Genomic DNA, 21,810 nt, shown 5'->3' with positions numbered 1-21,810 from the left:
AAATAATAAATTAAAAAAAATTAAAAATAGAATTGCTTTTCTACTCCAAGGAAACACTAAATGGTGGATGATGCTGGTGTTCTAGGAGGCCAGGAGTTGACCACAGCAACTTCCACAGCGGTATGGGTGGCAGCTATGCTCAGATTGGAGCCAAGGCCACAGAGCTCACTGAGGGGAGGCTGAGGATAAGAAGTGGCTCCCTGTCACCAGGCCAGGCTGCTGGGTCATGGACATGAAGATCAAATCCCTGCAGGAAATATATCTCTTCTCCTCATTCATCAAGGAGTCTGAAACCACGGATTTTTTTCCTGGAAAAAATGTCCCTAAAGGGTGAGCTTGAAGATTACACCAGCGCAAAAGCAGACCCACGCTGGCCAGCAGACCAGGTTCAAGGCATCTGTTGTCACTGAGGACTGACTATGTGTCAATCTGGGTAAGCAATCCAAGGAGGCAGCCACTGGCATTCCCAGGGTCACTGCCCTAGCCAAGCTCTCCATTGTGGCTGTGCAGTAAGGCTACTCAGCGAGCAAGATCAGCAAGCCCCAGACTGTCCTTTGCAAGGTGACGAGCCACTGCGGCTCTGTGCTGGTGTATCTCATCCCAACCCCAAGGGCACTGGCAGTCTCTGGGCTCTTGTGTCCAAGAAACTCATGCCCAGTGTCAATCACTACTATACCTTGTCTGGGGGGCTGCACTGCCATCCTGAGCAACTTTACCATGTCTACCTTTGATGCCATCTCAGAGAGCTACAGCTACTCACCTTGACCTCTAGACAGAGATCATATTCACTAAGTCTCCCTCTCAGGAACTCACTGACCTAAGAGCTACATCAGAGTCTCTGTGAAGAAGACCCAAGCCCAGCTATGGTCACCATGTAGAGTTTTTATACAAGAAAGATAAAAAAAAAAAAAAAAGAAAGATAAAGTGAATTAGTTACGCTTGGGGAAAAAAAGAAGAATTATCATATGACTCAGCAATTCTACCCTGCATATATACCCAGAAGATGAAAGCAGGACCATGAGCAACTATTTGTACATCCATGACAATAGCAGCATTATTCACAACAGCCAAAAGGCAGAAGCAACCCAAGAGTCCATTGACGGATGAATGGATAAACCAACTGTGGGATATACACATGACGGACGTTATTCAGCCTTAAAAGGAAGGAAATTCTGACACACGTCACAACGTGGAGGAAACTTGAGGACACTGTGCTAAATGAAATAAGCCAGACACGAATTTACACAGACATACTGTGTAAATTCCACTCACGTGAGGCACCTAGAGCTCTCAAACTTAGAGCCAGAAAGTGGAAGGGTGCTCGCTACAGGCTGACGCAAGGAGGATGGGGAGTTATTTTTTAATTGGCACAGAGTTTCAGTTTTGCAAGATGAAAAGAGATCCTGAAGTAGATGGTGGGGACAGCTACACAATAATACAATGGAGTTAATGCTACTGAACTGCACACTTAAATACGGTAAATTTTATGAATATTTGTCCTTGATGAAAAATTTTTTTAAAAATGACTGTGTATGAGCTAGGGTCATAAAAGACACGTGGCTTTTGTCTTTCTCTGAGGTCACTCATTTTGGGGGAAACCAGCTGCCATGTCACGAGGACACACAAGCAGCCCTGTGGAGAAGTCCACCTGTTGCAGGACTGAGGCCTGCTGCCAACAGCCAGCCTGAACTCATCATCCACGTGAGGGTGAGCATCACAGAAGGGGATCCTTGGCCCCAAACAAGCCTTCCAACGACAGCAGCCCTCCTGGCTGACATCTAAACTGCCACCTCGTGAAAAGAGCCGGTGCCAGATCCGCATAGTTAAGCTGCCCCTCAGTTCCTGACCCCCAGAAACTGAGAAAAGACATGTTTACTGTTTGGCTGCTACAAGGTTGAGGTAATTTATCATGCAGCAATTCTGCAACTACTTAGATAAATTTGAGAAGGAAAAGAGAAATTAGTTTTAACGCATTATCCTATCAGGGTAGCCTGCTGTCCTAGCAAAGTGTGTGTCAGGGTGCATTACCACGATGGTGGGCTGCTATATTAGGATGCATCTCTTCATTGACACCTTACGAGAGAGATTCTCAACTACTCGGTACTGAGAAAGTTTCACAAGTATGTAACGTGTGACCAGTAGTATATAAAGTATATTTAACGACATATGTTAGCACGGTGTTAACAGCTGGGTTTGGCAGATGAATCCTGAGCTGGCTGCAGCTGGTGGCATGGCGTAGCGCAAGGTATATTTGCAGTACGTAAGAGGAGAAATGTAACATCAAGCTGGTGCCAAGTACAGATACTGTGTGTGTGTTGGACTATGGAGAGACTTTGCCTCATGAGTATTTTCAAATCTATCTGTAGTGTAGTAGTAGTGTTAGTCGCTCAGTCCTATCCGATTCTTTGTGACCCCATGGACTGTGACCCGCCAGGCTCCTCTGTCCATGGGATTCTCCAGGCAAGAATACTGGAGTGGGTTGCCGTGCCCTCCTCCGGGGGGTCTTTCCAACCCAGGGATTGAACCCAGGTCTCCTGCATTGCAGGCAGATTCTTTACCCTGACCTTTTCTCATGAGTATATTCAAGTCTAGTTAGGGCAGTCAGTAAATCATACCACTCACCCCTCCACACAGCCCTGAGAAATGACCAGGAGAGGAGTGAAACCACAGCACTTTCATGGACACCGTGAGACACTGCTCTACTTTACAACTGATTCCACCAGCTGGAATTCACCTGGTTTGAGAGTTGCTTTGAGTCTTTTAACTCCTTCAACTGCATTGAGGAAAATCCTAGCATATGGATGTGTGCTGCAGATGCGAAACAAGTGACAACCACTCTCATAGCAAGTTTTTAATCAGCTTGGTGTTTTTCCTCTCTCTCTGTCTGTGTGTGCTCAGTCGTATCTGACTCTCTGTGATCCCATGAACTGTAGCCCTCTGGGCTCCTCTGTCCATGGCATTTCCCAGGCAAGAATACAGGAGTGGGTTGGTTCTTGTCTAGAGAAAGTGAAAGCTCAAATCCTAAAGATGGCAAGCATGTTGAGCCATGGCTGGTTAAAGGAGAAAGTTGTAACCTAATTCACCTAAATTTTTGTGGCACCAAAGACAGTATTAGGGGAAGAGCTGCCTAGGTGGATGGAGAAGGCAATGGCACCCCACTCCAGTACTCTTGCCTGGAAAATCCCATGGATGGAGGAGCCTGGTAGGCTGCAGTCCATGGGGTCGCTAAGAGTCGGACACGACTGAGCGACTTCACTTTCACTTTTCCCTTTCATGCACTGGAGAAGGAAATGGCAACCCACTCCAGTATTCTTGGCTGGAGAATCCCAGGGACGGCGGAGCCTGGTGGCTGCCGTCTGGGGTTGCACAGAGTCGGACATGACTGAAGCGACGCAGCAGCAGCAGCAGCAGCCTAGGTGGAAGTGTGGTCTCTGATTATCAACCTAGATATTTAAAGTCACTTGTCATATGTTAAACTAGGGATACTATGTGTCAGAACCCTGCAGTAGGAAATGGCAACCCACTTCAGTATTCTTGCCTGGAAAATTCCATGGACAGAGGAGCCTGGTGGGCTACAGTCCATGGGGTCACAAAGAGCTGGACATGACTGAGCGATTGAGTGCACACACGTGTCAGATGCCACATTAAGAGCAAGAAGTATCAAGATGAGTAAGTCGGGACTTCTTTGGAAAATCTGTAACACAATGTAAATGACAGAGCCCCAGGCAAGCAGGCGGCCTCTGTGTGGGATGACAGCAGAAGGTGCAGAGAATAAGGGTTATCCAGAATGGTGGCAAGAATTTGCCAGATATGAATGAGGGAAGGGAAACACAGAGGAAATACTACATACAAAAACCCAGAAACATTAAAGGAAAAACAAACCCCCCAAACTCTGACTTCTTCAGCTGACGTTAATTAAAAGGGCAGATAACGGGATAAAATCCCCTTAGCATGGTGTATCAGGTTCTTGAACTCTTCCATCTCACCCTCAACATCCCCGCGACGTGCACACCACACTCCCACAACACTGCCCTCAGGCATGCTCGTCCGTCCCTCCTTGCCTTCACACAGGCTCTGCGATTCTCTCTTAGTTGAGAAACAATAATCCATTCTCTGGAGAACTGACTCTGGTCTTCCTCTGACAAAGCTTATTCCTTGAAATGCCAGGATGCCTTTCATTGGCAGGTTTTTGGTACCGTGACTGTTCTTCACAACAACTATTTCTTACTCACTGGACCAACCATTTAAGGCTAGTCATCATTCTGGTCTTTGTCCACTCAAAGCCTGGCAGCGTCACAGTCATGCAGCGTTTGCTGAATGAACAAATGCATGAAACTATGAACGTTCCTCTTTCTGCAGGAGTCCCATGTTCCACCCAAAGAAGGGAAACTAGACTTACCCTTTGAGGACTTAGTGGAATCAAACGGAAAATTCACTGGGTGAGAATTAGAAGTGGGTTCTCGTCCTGACTTTACCACCAGGTAGGCAGGAGAATTTGCATGATCCACTTAACTTCTCTGGGCCTCAATTTTTAATACCTTTAAAACAGCGTATGGATAGATTGTGTGGATATGTTTACAGTTAATTCTCATTTACGGAGCACTTACTCTCTGGGAGGCCCTGTAAAAATGCTTTCTTATATCATTTAATTTTCAGTTGCTCCTTAGGACATACCTAGGAGTTTTCAGCATTTTATCCTCATTTAGAGATAAGTACAATAGTTTCAAAGAATCTGCCTGAAGTGACATAGCTGGTAACATTTTCTGGCTAAAAAGGGGAGAGATCCAAATTGGTCTGCCTCTGTAGAACACCTGCTCTCAAACACTAGGTCATAACGTTTAAATGGAAGAGCACAGATATTCTAAAATAAAAAGGTTTGGACCTTCTGAAGCCACACAACAGTAGTAATAAATGGCAGTGTTCTTTTAATTTACTTTTTTCTGGGAAGGAGACGCCTTAAGGTGATATGGAGAGGGTGAGAGGTATGTGGAAATGCACCAAACAGAGTCATGAAAGGGAGGCCATCCTTTCTCGATGAAAGGTCTGAGCCTAGAGCAAAAAAAATGCAAGATGAGATGAAATGGAAAGGGAGGATTAAAAGGATACAGCCTGGCAGAAAGGCAAGGGGAAGAGAGAAGAAAACAGGAAGGGACCCCGAGCCAAGCTGTGGATGAAGATGGGGTCTGGACAGGGGGAGGATGAGGATGGGGCCCAGTGCTGTTGATGGGCAGAGCGGTGGGAGGCAGGTCGCCACGCTGAGAGGAGGACCCAACAGCATGGAAATTCCAGCCCAAAGGGAAAGGGGATGGGATGACTCGTGTTTCTCTGAGAACTGAGGGGGGTTAAAAGAGACAGCTCAGCCTGAGCCTGAGAGGAGCAAAAGGGAGAGACTAGTAAGAAAAACAATGACCCCACAGGTCTGAAAGGAAGAACCCGCAGACTGAAAGAGAGGTGATGACAGAGTGTGCCTGGGATGGACCATTTAATGCTTTAAACTTGTGCCAAGCTGAGTAATGCGGGCTTCAACTGGGGATGTACCTCAACTCTGGGAGAGACTAGACCCTGCATCATCAGCAGCATAAGCAAACATTACAGTTTTATAGCGATAAGAAGCATTAATACTGAAAAGAGCCAGTCGTGTGTAGTGCTCCGTAGTTTCCAAAGCATGTTCACAAGGGTGATGTCACTGAACCCCCAAGACAATCTGAGCATCTTTGCTTCTCACCTGGCAACATGAGGCTGAAGTTCAGTCAAGTGATTTATCTCCAGCTCAGGAAGTTCCAAGTGGGCCTGAAATTGGCACACAGGTCTTCTTGTCCTGGTCTAGGATTCTTTTGTGTAGGAAGAAAACATACCCTGTGCCTTTCATTTACAGTGCTTACAGTTCAGGAGAAGGCATAGAAGATAATTACACAAGGGAGAATGTACTATGCTCCACAAGAGTGGAGTTCAGGGGAAGGAGCAAATTTGGGGACAGCAGGAAAAGGTCTGAGGTAACTGCAGACAGGACAGGAAAAAGGGCTACTTAAGCGAAGAGGCAAGGAGGTAGAAAAAGCTCAGAGTGGGCTTTAGAGGGCGGTTCTGCCTACCCAGTCCTTGCCCCTCATCAGCACAGCAGAGGCAAGTGCAACTCTTTAACAAAAATGAAAACTAATACCTGTAAAACCAGGTATTGTTTCATCTTGGTGAACAAGATATACATTCAAGAAATTTACTCTGAGTCCAGAAGCTGTCAGGATTGCGTGCTGGGGGGTGGGGGGTGTCAGGTGTTCTTTTGGAAAAGGGCCATGTTCTACTGTCAGAGTGATGCTCTAATTCTTCAGACAAATGTAGGAACTCCAATTTTTCAAAACTTACTATTTTCCCAAGATGGAAGAAGACTCTGTTTGCCTCTGCTTTGGCAGGGATCAGAAAAGATTAGAGCTGAAAATGCAAGAGGGCTATTTCACAGCAGTCACAGAAAAAAGGGAAAAAAAGGCGGGGGTGGTATGCTTAGCACCTTACTCCACAATTTTATATTTACCCTCCCAACACGCAAGTTCCTTTGTGTATTCTATGCACACATAGTAAAGAAAAAAATGTGATATGGGAACATAGTGAAGGAATCTGTGAAGTGCTGAAACAGCATACCTGGCAGCTGCTAAAACAAAACTTCAAAGATTTGGCTTCTTTGAAAAGCCATCAGGCAGGACCCCACCCACTCCCTCTGCTAGCCACAGCTTCCCTGGGAGCTGGTACACGTAACCACTTCCGCATGTTTGGCTCTGTTCCCCAGGGCTATAGCAACTCTATAAGCCAAGTCAGAACTGCCAGCCAAGCAGGTGGGGGACTGGGGGCTGGGTAAGTGGAGGGAAGCAAGCCCTCTCCCCACCATCTAGTCATGGGCGTATCTCAGAAAATAAAATGATGATGTTAGGATCTGCTTAAAAAGCCCCTTCCTCTCAGCCAGCCCATCTCTTGGTTAAACACTAGTAATTGGTTAAACACTTGTAATTCAGAAGCTCTGAGCTTTTGAGATTCCCAAGGTATTAAAATATGCCCCTTCCAGTACCACAAATTAGTTCAAGAACAGCATCTGTGGTAAATCTCTAGATCTAAACAAAAGAGCCTAATCAAGAATACGCCTTTCTTTGTACTTTTTTTTTTTTTTTCTGCTGACAAGTTTGTGTCTTTATCACATATTTGAACCTTCTGGGTCAACCATCTTGTCCTGTGCTGCCCAGTATGGTAGCCATGAGCCACATGTGGCTTTTGAGTACGTGCAATGTGGCTAGTATGATGAGGAAATGAATTTTTCATTTTACTTAGTTTTAATTAATTTAAACATTTTTAAATCCACATCTGGCTTGTGGCTACCATACTGGATAGCATTGATCTTGCCACTTATTCACCAAACGATTACTGAGCACTTTTTATAGCAGAGTTCACTTCAGTTCAGCTGCTCAGTCATGTCTGACTCTTTGCGACCCCATGAATTGCAGCACGCTAGGCCTCTCTGTCCATCACCAACTCCCGGAGTCTACCCAAACCCATGTCCATCGAGTCGGTTATGCCATCCAACCATCTCATCCTCTGTCGTCCCCTTCTCCTTCTGCCCCAATCCTACCCAGCATTAGGGTCTTTTCCAATGAGTCAACTCTTCGCATGAGGTGGCCAAAGTAGTGGAGTTTCAGCTTCAACATCAGTCCTTCCAATGAACTCCCAGGATTGATCTCTTTTAGGATGGATTGATTGGATCTCCTTGCAGTCCAAGGGACTCTCAAGAGTCTTCTCCAACACCACAGTTCAAAAGCATCAATTCGGCGCTCAGCTTTCTTCACCGTCCAACTCTCACATCCATACATGACCACTGGAAAAACCATAGCCTTGACTAGACGGACTTTTGTTGGCAAAGTAATGTCTCTGCTTTTAAATATGCTATCTAGGTTGGCCATAACCTTCCTTCCAAGGAGTAAGCGTCTTTTAATTTCATGGCTGCAGTCACCATCGGCAGTGATTTTGGAGCCCAAAAAAATCAAGTCTGACACTGTTTCCACTGTTTCCCCATCTATTTCCCATGAAGTGATGGGACCAGATGCCATGATCTTAGTTTTCTGAATGTTGAGCTTTAAGCCAACTTTTTCACTCTCCTCTTTCACCTTCATCAAGAGGCTCTTTAGTTCTTCTTCACTTTCTGCCATAAGCGTGGTGTCATCCGCATATCTGAGGTTATTGATATTTCTCCCAGCAATCTTGATTCCAGCTTGTGTTTCTTCCAGCCCAGCGTTTCTCATGATGTACTCTGCATATAAGTTAAATAAGCAGGGTGACAATATACAACCTTGACGGACTCCTTTTCCTATTTGGGACCAGTCTGTTGTTCCATGTCCAGTTCTAACTGTTGCTTCCTGACCTGCATACAGGTTTCTCAAGAGACAGGTCAGATGGTCTGGTATTCCCATCTCTTTCAGAATTTTCCACAGTTTATTGTGATCCACACAGTCAAAGGCTTTGGTATAGTCAATCAAGCAGAAATAGAGGTTTTTCTGGAACTCTCTTGCTTTTTCGATGATCCAGCGGATGTTGGCAATTTGATCTCTGGTTCCTCTGCCTTTTCTAAAACCAGCTTGAACATCTGGAAGTTCACGGTTCACGTACTGCTGAAGCCTGGCGTGGAGAATTTTGAGCATTACTTTACTAGCATGTGAGATGAGTGCAATTGTGCGGTAGTTTGAGCATTCTTTGGCATTACCTTTCTTTGGGATTGGAACGAAGACTGACCTCTTCCAGTCCTGTGGCCACTGCTGAGTTTTCCAAATTTGCTGGCATATCGAGTGCAGCACTTTCACAGCATCACCTTTGAGGATTTGAAATAGCTCAAGTGCAATTCCATCACCTCCACTAGCTTTGTTCGTAGTGATGCTTTCTAAGGCCCACTTGACTTCACATTCCAGGATGTCTGGCTCTAGGTGAGTGATCACACCATCGTGATTATCTGGGTCATGAAGATCTTTTTTGTACAGTTCTTCTGTGTATTCTTGCCACCTCTTCTTAATATCTTCTGCTTCTGTTAGGTCCATACCATTTCTGTCCTTTATTGAGCCTATCTTTGCAAGAAATGTTCCTTTGGTATCTCTAATTTTCTTGAAGAGATCTCTAGTCTTTCCCAATCTGTTGTTTTCCTCTATTTCTTTGCACTGATCACTGAGGAAGGCTTTCTTATCTCTCCTTGCTATTCTTTGGAACTCTGCATTCAGATGGGAATATCTTTCCTTCTCTCCTTTGCTTTTCACTTCTCTTCTCTTCCCAGCTATCTGTAAGGCCTCCTCAGACAGCCATTTTGCTTTTTTGCATTTCTTTTCCATGGGGATTGTCTTGATCCCTGTCTCCTGTACAATGTCACGAACCTCTGTCCATAGTTCATCAGGCACTCTGTCTATCAGGTCTAGTCCCTTAAATCTATTTGTCACTTCCACTGTATACTCATAAGGGATTTGATCTAGGTCATACCTGAATGGTAAGGATATAAAGATTTGCAAGACTCAGTCTCTGCCCCTCAAAAGCTTACACTTTAATACAGGAGGTAAGACAAGTATACAGATAACTATAATACAAGAAAGAGTGCTATGTGTGATAGCAGAGGTAAACAGATAGATTCTCTAGGCAAGAATACTGGAGTGGATTGCCAGGCCCTTCTCCAGGGGATCTTCCCGACCCAGAGACTGAACTCACGTCTCTTAAGTCTCCTGCATTGGCAGGCAGGCTCCTTACCACTAGCGCCGCCTGGGAAGCCCAGGTCACTTCTAATACCTAATAAAATGTGAATGTTGGGTAAACAGTTACTGGACTATAGAGAGTTCAAGTTTTGCTTTCTGGAACTTTCTGAATTTTTCTTTCCCTAAATACTTTAATCCATGGATGCAAACCTGTGGATACCAAGGGCTGAATATAAGTCTATCAAATAGAGGACAGAGAGGAGAGAGGAACTACTACAAAGAACACCAAAAATCTGAAACATTACACATATACACATATGCAGTAAACATCACAACTTATTAGTCAACCAATGTGAAAAGCCTGAAAGTAAAGAGACAGCCATCCTATACTGGGCTGTCAAAGATGCTGGATGCCCTTTCACTCCTAAGTACCTTCTAGGAGTGGCTCTCAAGATTCCTGTGGGTCTGGTGGGGTGGGGAGGATGTTGGTAAAAGTAAGGGTCTCTGCCTTTTCCTCTTTCACACCCTGCCTCTTCCAAGAGCACCTCTCCCCACCCCATCCCTCCTAAGGCAGAGGGCCTTTCGCTTGTAGGGCACTTTTGATCTTAGATAACTAGAAAGAACTGAAAGAGGACCTGATGACTTGGGAAGGTGGCTGTGTGAGCTCTGAACTCAATGGAGAAGAAACAGGGCTTCTTTCCCTAGTGTTCAGATCATCAGGCTAGGAAGAGCCACAAAGATCAGTTCTCTGGGAATTAAAATTGGACACTAAGCCAGAGCTTCCTCTGAATTATATCTTTTAGGAACATGCGTTTGGTGGATGAGGAACAGAAGGAAGAGAAAGTCTAATGATATTTTCTTGGGATGTCATCAGGGAAGGTTGCAGAAAGCCTAAGCTGAGCTGAGCCCTATAGGAGGACAGAGTTTGGACATGCAAAGACACAGGTGAGGAGCAGGGAGTCTGTTCATTTATTCGTTCTTTCTTTTACTTAATATTTGTTCATGTTTAAGTTCCTACTGTTTACCAAGGTACTGGGATACAATAGTGAATAAGACAGCTTACACTTTCATCAAGTAATCACAGGAAACTAATAGGATAAGCACTACAGAATGGTATAAGGATGGGAAAATGTACCATTTTTGATCCATTGCGTTTGGCTGGAACCAAATATGTGAAGAATAAAACTGGAAAGGTAGATTGGGGCCAGATACAGGTATTCACCTTGAAAATTATTTTTTGTTCTGTTTTTCTTTTTGTGTTTGTGGTACATTGGAAGGTCCTTTTATTTCTTCCTTAAAAATTTTGTTATCATTATCAGAATTAACAAAATACAAAGAAAATCTTTAAAATAAATAAGACAAATTAGAAAAACTTAGCCTTGAATAGTAGAAGCCCATTTGTACCATATTTTCAAGACATAATCTCCAGCTTATCTTTATCAGTAATAAATCAGTATTTTGCTATCTTTGATTTTGTTTTCTATAATTTCTCACTTACTTGTGACCTGGAGGGATCAGAAAGTATGACTGATGCTTCGTAAGGCCCCAAAATCAATTTCTAGACTTTTTTAGTTGAATGAGCTGAAAAATCTCTTTTACAGTTAGGACCCAGCTTGATTTCAGCTTCTATCACTTTAATACATTTTATCAGCCAGACTGGTTCCTACTGATTGTCCCTTGAAAATGCCTGAAACCCCTTGTACGTTACCTCTCTTTTGCTCCCTCCCCTTTACTGTACCAGTCTGTAGCCTACATATAATCTAGGACTGTATTTAAACCCTTCCCCTGCCGAGGCTGATGGTTCCACCCATCTCTAGTGCCTTTCCTGAATTGCGAGCTCCTCTGAGCTCATATAAGGGCTTCCCAGGTGGCGCTAGTGGTAAAGAACCTGCCTGCCAATGCAGGAGATGTAAGAAACGTGGGTTTTACCCCTGGGTCAGGAAGATCCCTTGGAGGAAGGCATGGCAACCCACTCCAGTATTCCTGCCTGAAGAATCCCATGGACAGAGGAGCCTGGTAGGCTACAATCCGCAGGGTCACAAAGAGTCAGACATGACTGAAGCAACTTAGCATGCATGCACACACTGATCCCATATACCCTCCACTTTAATCACTTGCTCTGTGTTTCATGTGCCAAAAATAATTAAACTCCCAGGGAAGTATTCTCCAGACCGTCCTGCTGAGTGTCAGCTCAAACATACATGAGTATGCCACACGTTTCTTGATCTCATAGATGCTCATATAGAGTCAAGCACAAAGTAAGAGTGTTTAACTTTAGCCTCTCTGCCTACCCAAGCCTTAGCTGCCCTTCTAGAGTCACCTCACACATCTTTCTTTACCATGAAGTTTTTGCCACTTTCTCCAGTCAGAGTGATCTATTTCTCCTCTGAAAGTGTACCACTCACAGCATAGTCCTTGTTGTCTACAATTAAGTACATATTGCCTTACACTGCTTGTATTAATAACTTAAATGACTATCAAATTTCCTCCTTGTGGACAGAGAGACTCTATCTATTACTTCCTTCAGAGTCAGCCCCCTGCCTTGCATTTAGGAGATATTTGGTAACATGTTAACCTTTTTAGGATAACATTGTTTTAACAACTACCAGATGAAGCCATTTCCCAGCTGGAACATTACTTATTACCAGTTTCACCTTTCTTTTCAAGTATTTCAATATACTAAATATTTGGTGAAGAAGGTAACAAAACTCTTCTCTTAGGGTCTTGTATTTCAAATGTCAGTTTTTGGTTCAAGCAGCTAGCAAGATATTTGAGAACACTAATAACATAGGCAGATTTTTTTCATCTACTCAATTTTCCTTGGTGCAACCCAACTTTACAAGAACGTAAGTTGATTTCCTGTAGCCTTTAAGTACAACCTATTTATTACCATCACTCCCCTAAGGTTTCCTTACCTGTGGTACCAGAAAGCCTGATTTTCTCATCTAAAGATTTCTAGATTATCATCACATTACTGAGATGCATCCATATTTCACTTTCATCACATAAAGATAGTAAAACTTCTTTTACAAAACCAGGCAAACATGGTATTGATTATTGGCTTTGAAGCCAAATTAATGCAAGTCTTAGCCTGATAATTCATGAAAGCCAAAAAACATCCCTTTATTGCCTCTAAAGCATAAGAATGGTCCAATTAGGACAAGAGTTCTACTGTTCCTTATTATGAAAACCTGGGCCTGCCATGTGACATTCTGAATTCCTAAACTCTCATATACTGCGTCTCTCACCTCCAGCCCTATTCTCATCTCCCAAAGAACACTTGGTTCCATGTGAAAATGTTACCTTTTAAGTGGAGCTTCTCTATTTTTCCTTAGGAGCATTTTAATAGTTTGTAATCAAAATTTTAATATATGGATCCTCACTTCACAATAAAAGCAAGTAATGTAAACCTCAGAGATTAGGTATAACTGCTTTCTCTACTGTGATACAATATGACATTTCACATGTGTGGTGGCCAGCTGCATCTAAACTCAGTGGTGTAGCAATACTGTATCTTAGGCAAGTCTAATTTTGTGCTACTCTCTATTCTGGAAAAAGAACCAGTACCAAGAATCTACACCCAAACCAGAACTTACACCAAACTTCTGCTCTGCAAAATGGCTGCAGGGATGAGAGAATCTTTACTACTTATCAGACACTACAAGTCTATTGTTTTATTAAAATATAGAATCAAGATGGTTTTTTTTCCTTTTAGCCTTTTAAGCCCTAGAACTTAAAAATAAAGAATTGATATCTTCTTTGTATTTGGTCAGTAACATGCTGAGAGTTTTTTTAACAGAAAGAAGGTCAGGAGGGTAGGTTTCCCTGAAACCTTTATTAATTAAAGGTTTCAGGGAAGCTAGCTGGTTGTCCTAAATGTGTTGAGTCAACATTAAGTAAGCTGTAACATGGATCACCAATGTTTCTCTACAGGAGTCAGAAAGAAAGATACAGTGTTTCTTCACCACTGTGCAGCTTTTCAACTCCGTCAGGGCTGGTAACCAGTTACATGGGAAAGATGATAGAAAAACTGTATGAGAATTAAACTGAAATATGAATTAAGTAACTCTGATAAACCTTCCTAATTCTAAAAAAGGAGTCTCATTCTGTTTGTACATGGACTTTTGTCATTCAGTCCTCTTAAAACCAAAATAATCATCAATTGTGGATGGATATCAAATTACAAAGCGAGTGCCTAAAAAGGAAAGGGTCTTGCCTCTAACAATGACTCTGTACGTGTCTGAGTGTGCAGGTGTGCGCGTCAATCCTGAGGAGCTGTAGTAAGGTGGTTTACCTTAGATGCTTCGGAGGGAGGAGGAAGCTACCTAAATTGGAAACAGGCTACACTGGCAAACCACAAAGCGAGCTGCATTTTATTCTGACTTGTAGATAAGGAAAGATCCCCCGTCTTTCACGCCCGAGCCTGGGCCCAAACATTTCCGAACTTCCTTTGCCTAGGCCCCGATATGAGGTCCAGCCAGAGAGCTTTGACACACTTCCAAAGTTTTTACCAACATTCCTTCAAAGAGGCAGAAGTCCAGTCATCCTGGCCTTGGCACGGACGCCTATGGCGCTCGGCTCTCTGGGCGCGGGAGAAACTGGAGACTCTGTCCCGGGCCTGAACTGCCACAGGGTGTAACGCCTGAGAGGCTGCGTGTCTGGCTGAGCGAGAAAAGAAGCAGAGGACTCCGCGCCTTTAATCACGCGTGTGCCAGGGGCGTGCGAGACTCGAGGCGAAGGAGTGGCAAAAGCTAAGACTCAGGAGGAAGGAGGTCAGGTAAACTTCATTTTCTGGGAAGGAAGGAGGACAAGGAGAGAACCATCACTTCGGCAGCCCTCTGAACAAGAAAGAGTTTCCTTTTGGCTTTTAGGCTGCACTCCCCCGCCCCCCCCCAAAGTGGTTTCTTTTTGTGATTGTGCTTTTTGGCTACAGAGTGTTGTTTATATAACAGGATAAAGTACAAAATTATAAGCTCCAAACTCCTCCAGAGAAAAGCTCTCCCAAAGCTCGACCCCCAGGATGGATGGAAAATATGAGTGTTTACTGGCTGGAACACTGAGCCGCAATGGAAATTTCAACATTGGGGAGAAGATAGCAGAGAGGAAAGGCCTGTTGAGTAGAAAGAAGTCACCCTTCAACAAAGGGGTCAAAGAAAAGAAAGAGTCTCTCCTGTTGGCTCCACTCTGATACCCTCCACTCCTCAGCTGCAACGGCTGCATCTCTGCAACACAGCTCCACAGGGCACTGCCTGGGGCTCATGGCCAGTTTCCTCTAAACTAGATACTAAAACAAGGAGTGGAGGAATCCCATATCCCAGGCAAGTCCAATTTTTAAGTTTCTCCTTTTTTTTTTCCCCACAGGAAGGGAACTAAGTGGTATCAAGAACCTACATGCAAACCAGGCACTACATGGGCTACTTTCACATGCACAACTCAACTAAATCTTGAAACAACTTAATGAGGTAGGTAGTATCATCTGCATTTTTAAGCAGACGGGGAAACTGTGGCTCAGAGAAGCTAGGTTAACTTGCCCAAGGTCACATACTCAGTAAGGCAAATCCTCAAGTGCCTTCTCTTTTCACTACACCATGCCGTCTTGCTAATAGGGGTCGATGGCCCCCTTTCCTATCAAGTTAACATGCTTTTAAAGAATATATCAAAAGAAGCATTTAAAGGACTGGTTCTGGAATAATCTCCCTAAACAAAGAGAGAGAATGGAAGCAAAGCCTTTCCATTCTGGTAATTTTTTTTGCCTAACTATGGGACTCTCTTTTAAAACCTAGTATCTTCCTCCTCCTAGTCTCTTTATCATGGTTTAAAGAAATGTATGACTTTAAATTTGCCATCTTAACCGTTTTTATGAGTACACTAGTGTTAAGTACGGTCACACTGCTATGCAAAAGATCTAACTTTTTCATCTTGCAAAACTGAAAGTCTATTGTCATTAAACACTAATTTCCCATCCTCTGTTCCCCCAGCCCTTGGCAATCACCTTTCTACTTCTCGTTTCTACGATTTAGACAACTTAAGATACTTCATAGGAGTGGAATCCTACAGTATTTGTCTTTTTGTGACTGGCTCATTTCATACAGCATAATGTCCTCAAGGTTCAGCCACATTGTAGCATGTGACAGGGTCAATCCTTACATCCTCTTCTGCATTCCCTTTCTTCTACTTGCTTGTGTCCCAAATTTAAATCTTTGTTATATGCTGCCCGATGCTGCTTCCTAACTGTTCCACGTGTATGTGGCTCCTTCTTGCTGTCGGATGGTAGCCTTTTAGTGATCCAATACCGGTCTTGAAAGTCTTTTTAGATCCTACCCAGTGCCCTGCAGAGCTTCCCTGGTGGCTCAGTGGTGAAGAATCCAGCTGCAACGCAAGAGACCTAGGTTTGATCCCTGGGTCAGGAAGTTCCCCTGGAGAAGGGACTGGCAACCCACTCCAGTATTCTTGCCTGGGAAGAGGAGCCTGGCAGGCTACATTCCATGGGCTCACAAAAGAATCGAGACTAAACAACAATAACAACAACAACAACAAAGCGGTGTGTGCTAGGCTAAAAACAGAAGCGCCTGGGCAGTAAACTCCGCGAGGTGGGGCAATTCTGTCTTATTTATCAGTGCTCCACAGCAGCTTCAAAGTTCTAAAATACAGTTTTTCAGAGTGGAAGCCACCTGGCCAAGCAGCCTAGGTCCACAATGTCACAAAAAGGAGGAACAGACTCAGGGCTGTGCCTTCAACCTCTCCCACATCTTTAACATCGAGGAACAGACAAATCCCCAGGTTGTGTGTGCTAACACAATGCCTAGTACACAGAAAATGAATAGAGGGTTTATTTCTAAAGAAAATAAACTCAGTATTTCTGAAGACTGACTAAAAATGAAAAGGTGGGAAGTCAGAGTCCTGAGTCTCTACCAACATTCATAAAAAAATAATCTAAAAGAAGGGAAAAAAGTATTAGCTGAACTGATATCAAAATCTCTGGAAATTGGTCCCAAAAAATTAGGTAAAAGAAAGGGACCAGACTATAATTTATTATTAAAAAGTAAGTGGGCAGAGGGACAAGGTAATGTGAAATAATGCCCAAATTTCAAGATTTGTGGCTTCATTGTACCCCATTCCCCAGTACTGAATTTAAAGTTCTAAAATACAGTTGTTTTCCAGAGTGGAAGCCACCCAGCCAAGCAGCCTAGGTCCACGATGTCACAAAAAGGAGGAACAGACTCAGGGCTGTGCCTTCAACCTCCCCCGCACCTTTAACATCGAGGAACAGACAAATCCCCAGGTTGTGTGTGTGAAAAAGCCAGAGATGGATAAAAATAATTCAATGACAAATGCTGGAAAAACATACAAAGGGGCAGAAGCCAGACATTCGTGGGATTCCCTGACAGCTCGATCCACAAGGAAGGGCTGGACTGGAAAAAAACAGAGCTTCAGGCTCCTGCCAAGCTGTCTGAGGCCCTGTTCTTCCCAAATCATTCCAAGCAGCAGCCAAAACTTTACAGTAACCCTTCCAGGTCTCCCAAAGAAAGATGCACTCCTCACCTAGAAAGTGCTCCTCCCTGACGTGGTCCAGTTCCATGCAAGGCTGACAATAATGAGGAGGTGCCTCTCAACATCAATTCTCAGCTCTGAATAACTCCCCAAGTGCCCAGAAAAATGGATAATTAAAAGGCAGCCTGAAAAACCCTAGCCATTTCATTGGCTAAAGAAAAGCTTAATACCCAGGTATCAGCATCTAGGGGTTTCCCAGGTGGCTCAGTGGTAAAGAATCTGCCTGCAACAGAAACACAGGTTCGATCCCTGGGTCAGAAGGATCCTCTGGAGAAGGGAATGGCAACCCACTCCAGTATTCTTGCCTGGAGAATCCCACAGACAGAGGAGCCTGGTGGACTGCAGTCCATGAGGTCATAAAAGATTCGGACATGACTGAGCTACTAAATAACAACAACATCATCAGTATATAGACGTCAAATACAACCCCTTTAAGAAAAAAAGAGGTTGCGAACACTTGGTACCTGCATCGCGGATTGTATCATTCTCAATCGGCCTTGTTCAGAGGCACACCTCAGGTTTCTAAACATGTGACTGCATTTGGCCCTGACTACATTCTCTTCTGGAGATTGGCCTGCAATTAATCTCACTTATTACCTCTGAAAAGTAACAACAGAGGAATGGCTGGCCAAGTCCAACTCCAAGTGTCTAGGGAACTGCAAGCTCCACGGCCAGGCCTCAGACTGTCTGGGCAAGGCGTGGGCTCTCTGCCTTCCTCTCCCACAACAAAGCTCCAACAGGGACTCCAGACAGACCAGAGGAACCGAGGGATTGGAGGAGCTGGGCTGAGCTCACACTGACCCAATGGGAGATGGCAGCCCTGGGCTACACTTGGGATGGTTTCAAAACAGCGGGGGAAGAACAAGGTTGTCTGGTGAAAACTTGTGTGATCCATAAAATTGAGAACAATAGCAACACCACAGGGAAATGAAAAATAACACTATTTGCAGAGCTCTTGTGACTCACTAGTTTTCATTCCTGTGGCTACCAAGTCACTGAATCCTCCAATATGCAGATGAAAAGTACAGCCAGCAGTGGATTCTCTTTACGTCTTTTCACTGTTTACAGGGCAGCCCCTGGTCGAGTGAATTATGAGAGTTTATCAGCACTGGAATCCACCGATGCTTTTGTGGATGTACACATAAGAGTACCTTTTATTTACTTAGCACCCACTTCCAGGGAGATCAAAGTGCTTTAAGGACAACCTAAAAGCTCTCAAAACAGGCCAGTTTATGTGTAAGTATGCTTATCCAATAAAAAGATTAAATGAATAATTTAGGGTCACTTAGTGTCAAAACCAGTAATAAAACTCACAACTCTAAGCTACTAAGCCCTTATTCATTAAACTTAGTCACCCTTACTACTAAAGAAGGAACAACAAGAGACTAAATAAATATTCACAAAACAGTGACTTACCAGGTAAATAAAGAAACTGAGGCCTGGAACAGAGCAGAATGCTTGAGGGAGGTCTGGCTGGGGCCCATGTCATCACCAGTTCTGGAAGGACCTCTTGAGAATTCACTTAGGGCTGCTTGTGGGTGGGTATCTCTGGGAATTCCCCATGGAATTAGAACTCACAAGCTGAGCTTCCAGGCTTTCCTGGCAACCAGAGATTGTTTGGGGGTAGAGGAAGATTTTCTAGGGCTACCCTGGACTAGAATGGGGCCTAGAAACTGACCTCAAACTTGAAGAAGAGGTGAAGAGAGGGATGTTATGGTACAACTAACCCACAAAGGGAAAGACCAGGGAACTTTGCAGGGGTTACTTTCTGGTGCCAGTGGTTGTGAAGTTGATTGTATCATGTGCCATTTCTACCACCGCCCACGAGCACAGCCTAGCTGGGAGCAGGCCATTCACAGCGCTGGGCCCTAGGTCCTGCCTCTGACCTTGACAGAGCCCTCCATTGTTCTGTGTCTCAGCATTAACAGGTGTCACCAAGAGAAGGCTCTAAACCCAGCCATAGTTTTTATTCCAAATACAAACTATAAAAAATACGAAAACTCAGGACTTCCCTTGGCAGTCCAGTGGTTAAGAGTCCGTGCTCCCACTGCAAGGGGCACGGAATTCCTAATCCCTTGTTGAGGATCTGATCCCGCATGCCGTGTCTGTCCAAAATGTACAGTCTTGACATTGTTTATCACATGGAAAACAACTGCAGTCCTGGATAAAGACAATATATCCAAGACTGTAGAGAAAATGTTTTCCGTAGAAACAAGGTTCGGATTGTAAAATGAAAATGGAATATTTGGAAATATTTTATATGGAAAATAAAGCTCTGTGGCATAAACAGAATTTCTTTTTTACGACTTATGTTTTAGGAATGTGGTTACTCTGTAACTGTAAATCACCAAAGGACAGACTTCTCCTGTGAAGAGAAGCATGTGGGAGGACGGCCTATCTTCAAAAGTCCTGACTCGTGGTCTTCAACACTTCCTAATTGTGAACCGAGATGATTCTTTTCACCCTTGCCCACAATGATCACTGGTATGAAAGACACTGTACCAGAGCATGATGTAATGTGCTTATGTTTATCTTGCTTCCTGGGCAGAGGCTCTGCGTCCCAAATAAGTTCGTTAAGTCATCATCCTAATGGCAACAGATACCTGGACAACAATTAGGTGTTTCCTCCATGCCTGAGCATGGGTAAGGAGGAGTCACCCCTCCTCACAGCAGGGGAGCATCCAGAGAGGTGGCTGGCTGGCAGAGGCTGACGTGCTGGCCTGGGGGTGGGGACCCGGTGGGACACTTGCGGTAGGGCCTCTTTATTTGGAGGGAACAATATCTCTCAGCTGGTTGGAATACTTGGTTGTAACAGTCACATTACTCTCTAGTTCATCTGACTCAGGGACAGATACAATTAAACCCATATTTAATAGCCATTAGAGCCAAGATGGACTGGGAATCTGTTTCTTCTTCTTCTTTTTTTATACAGGGAGAGACTATATTTCAATAAAGTGGTTTCTTTTTTAAAGTAGAAGTTGCTGAGTTTATGGCCAGAATTTATTTGCATTTTATCCTCCCCCATTTTGCTCAACTACATAAAGGGACTTTCCTTCCCACTTTCCAAATGAACATTGTCCAGAGAGTCTGAGTTTAATTAGACAACCTACATAAAAATACATAAAACAAATACATGCTTCAAAAGAAAAAAAAGAGTCCAAAGTTACTGAAACACAGCATAATACAAGGTATAAAAAAAGAATTAGGAGACAAGGAGAAAATATTCAAAGTCAATACATGAAAATGTTGACTATGAGCAAGGATTAAACACAGTATATGCCACTGGGGTCCCCACGATCCCAGAAGCTACACTACTCCATGCTCGGCCTTCACCAGGGCAGACCTGCTAGAGGCTAGAAAACAATCCCAATAGCACCATATCTCCTGCACCCATCGGCCCTGGCTTCCCTGTGCACCTGGTCCTGCCGGGGTCCATGCGATCCAATCAGCTGCACTACCTCCAGGCCTGGTCCTCACTGGGGCAGACTCAAGGTCTCCAGGGCAGCCTCAGAAGAAAACTCCTGTGGCTGACCCACATGCAGAGGTGGGGATAAAACCACAATTAAGCTCCAGGGGTGGAGTGACTAAGGAAGAGGATCAAAAACCTTTCTAACAGCAGTATAAGCTGTAAATTAAATCCACAAGAACAACTAGGTAGACTCTCTGTCTATGGAATATGTAAAAGGATAATGAGAAAATTCTCGAGCTCTGGCAGCTCTGGACATTGGAGGCAAGCACACGTAGGAATAGGGCCAGATTAGAATCTGAACTGTCCCCACAGCAGGTCCAGAGACCAGTCCTCCTGAGTACTGAAGGGCCTCCTAAAAAGGCGATGGTGGGGTGTGGCTCACAGTGGTGAGGTGGGGTTGGGAGTGAGGATGCTGACAGCTGAGACCTGAGAAAAATACTTATTATTATTCTTATATTTCTATTCCTTCTATAGTTGGTTCTGAATATTCTTTTTTTTTCTGTTGCTGTGGTTATTATTATTATCTCTTTTTTAACATACTTTTTATTTCTTTTATATATTTCTACTTCTATTTTAGCTGTTCGTGTTTTTTTGTTGTTGTTGCTGTTTTTCTTGTTGAAGTTTTACTTTAATATGTATGTATCTTTTTTATATATTTTGACTTAACTTTGCTTTTCTATTTGTTTTTCTTTTTTCACCATGTTTGTTTCTTTTGTTTTCTTTGCTTTATTCCTCAGTTGACACTTTGCTTTGGTCTTGTTTTCTGCTTTGTGTTTTAGTTAGTTTTGTTTTTAATTGGTTGACATTATTTTTGGTTTCCTTTGTTCGCCAGGTCACTCTTTTGAACTTTATTTTTTTTGGTATGTTTTGGTTTCGTGTGTGTGTGTGCGTGTGTGGTATGTGTTGTGTGTGTGTAGGTTCCTTTGTTTTTGTTTTTATTTGTCTAATTTTGCTTTTACCATTTGTCTGGGGTTCATTTTTAGTCTCTTGGGTTTTTGTTTGTTTGTTTTAATCCCTTTTATTGCAGTGTTCTTGCCTGGAGAATCCCAGGGACAGAGAAGCCTGGTGGGCTGCCGTCTACGGGGTCGCACAGAG

At 43.7% G+C, this 21,810-nt stretch overlaps 1 protein-coding gene and 1 pseudogene across 50 annotated transcripts in view; one reads left to right on the top strand and one right to left on the bottom strand.

The window, feature by feature from the left end:
- The window catches only part of TTLL5 (tubulin tyrosine ligase like 5), a 317,966-nt gene that overhangs the window by 130,320 nt on the left and 165,836 nt on the right, over positions 1–21,810 (bottom strand). The gene's annotated exons all lie outside the window — the stretch shown is intronic.
- LOC145512456 (small ribosomal subunit protein uS5 pseudogene) lies at positions 61–14,334 on the top strand (annotated as a pseudogene).

This window comes from Giraffa tippelskirchi, chromosome 7, assembly GCF_054371585.1.
Source record: "Giraffa tippelskirchi isolate mGirTip1 chromosome 7, T2T-mGirTip1v1.2.pri, whole genome shotgun sequence".
Classification (NCBI taxonomy): domain Eukaryota; kingdom Metazoa; phylum Chordata; class Mammalia; order Artiodactyla; family Giraffidae; genus Giraffa; species Giraffa tippelskirchi.
This window is presented reverse-complemented; position numbering and strand designations above follow the sequence as displayed.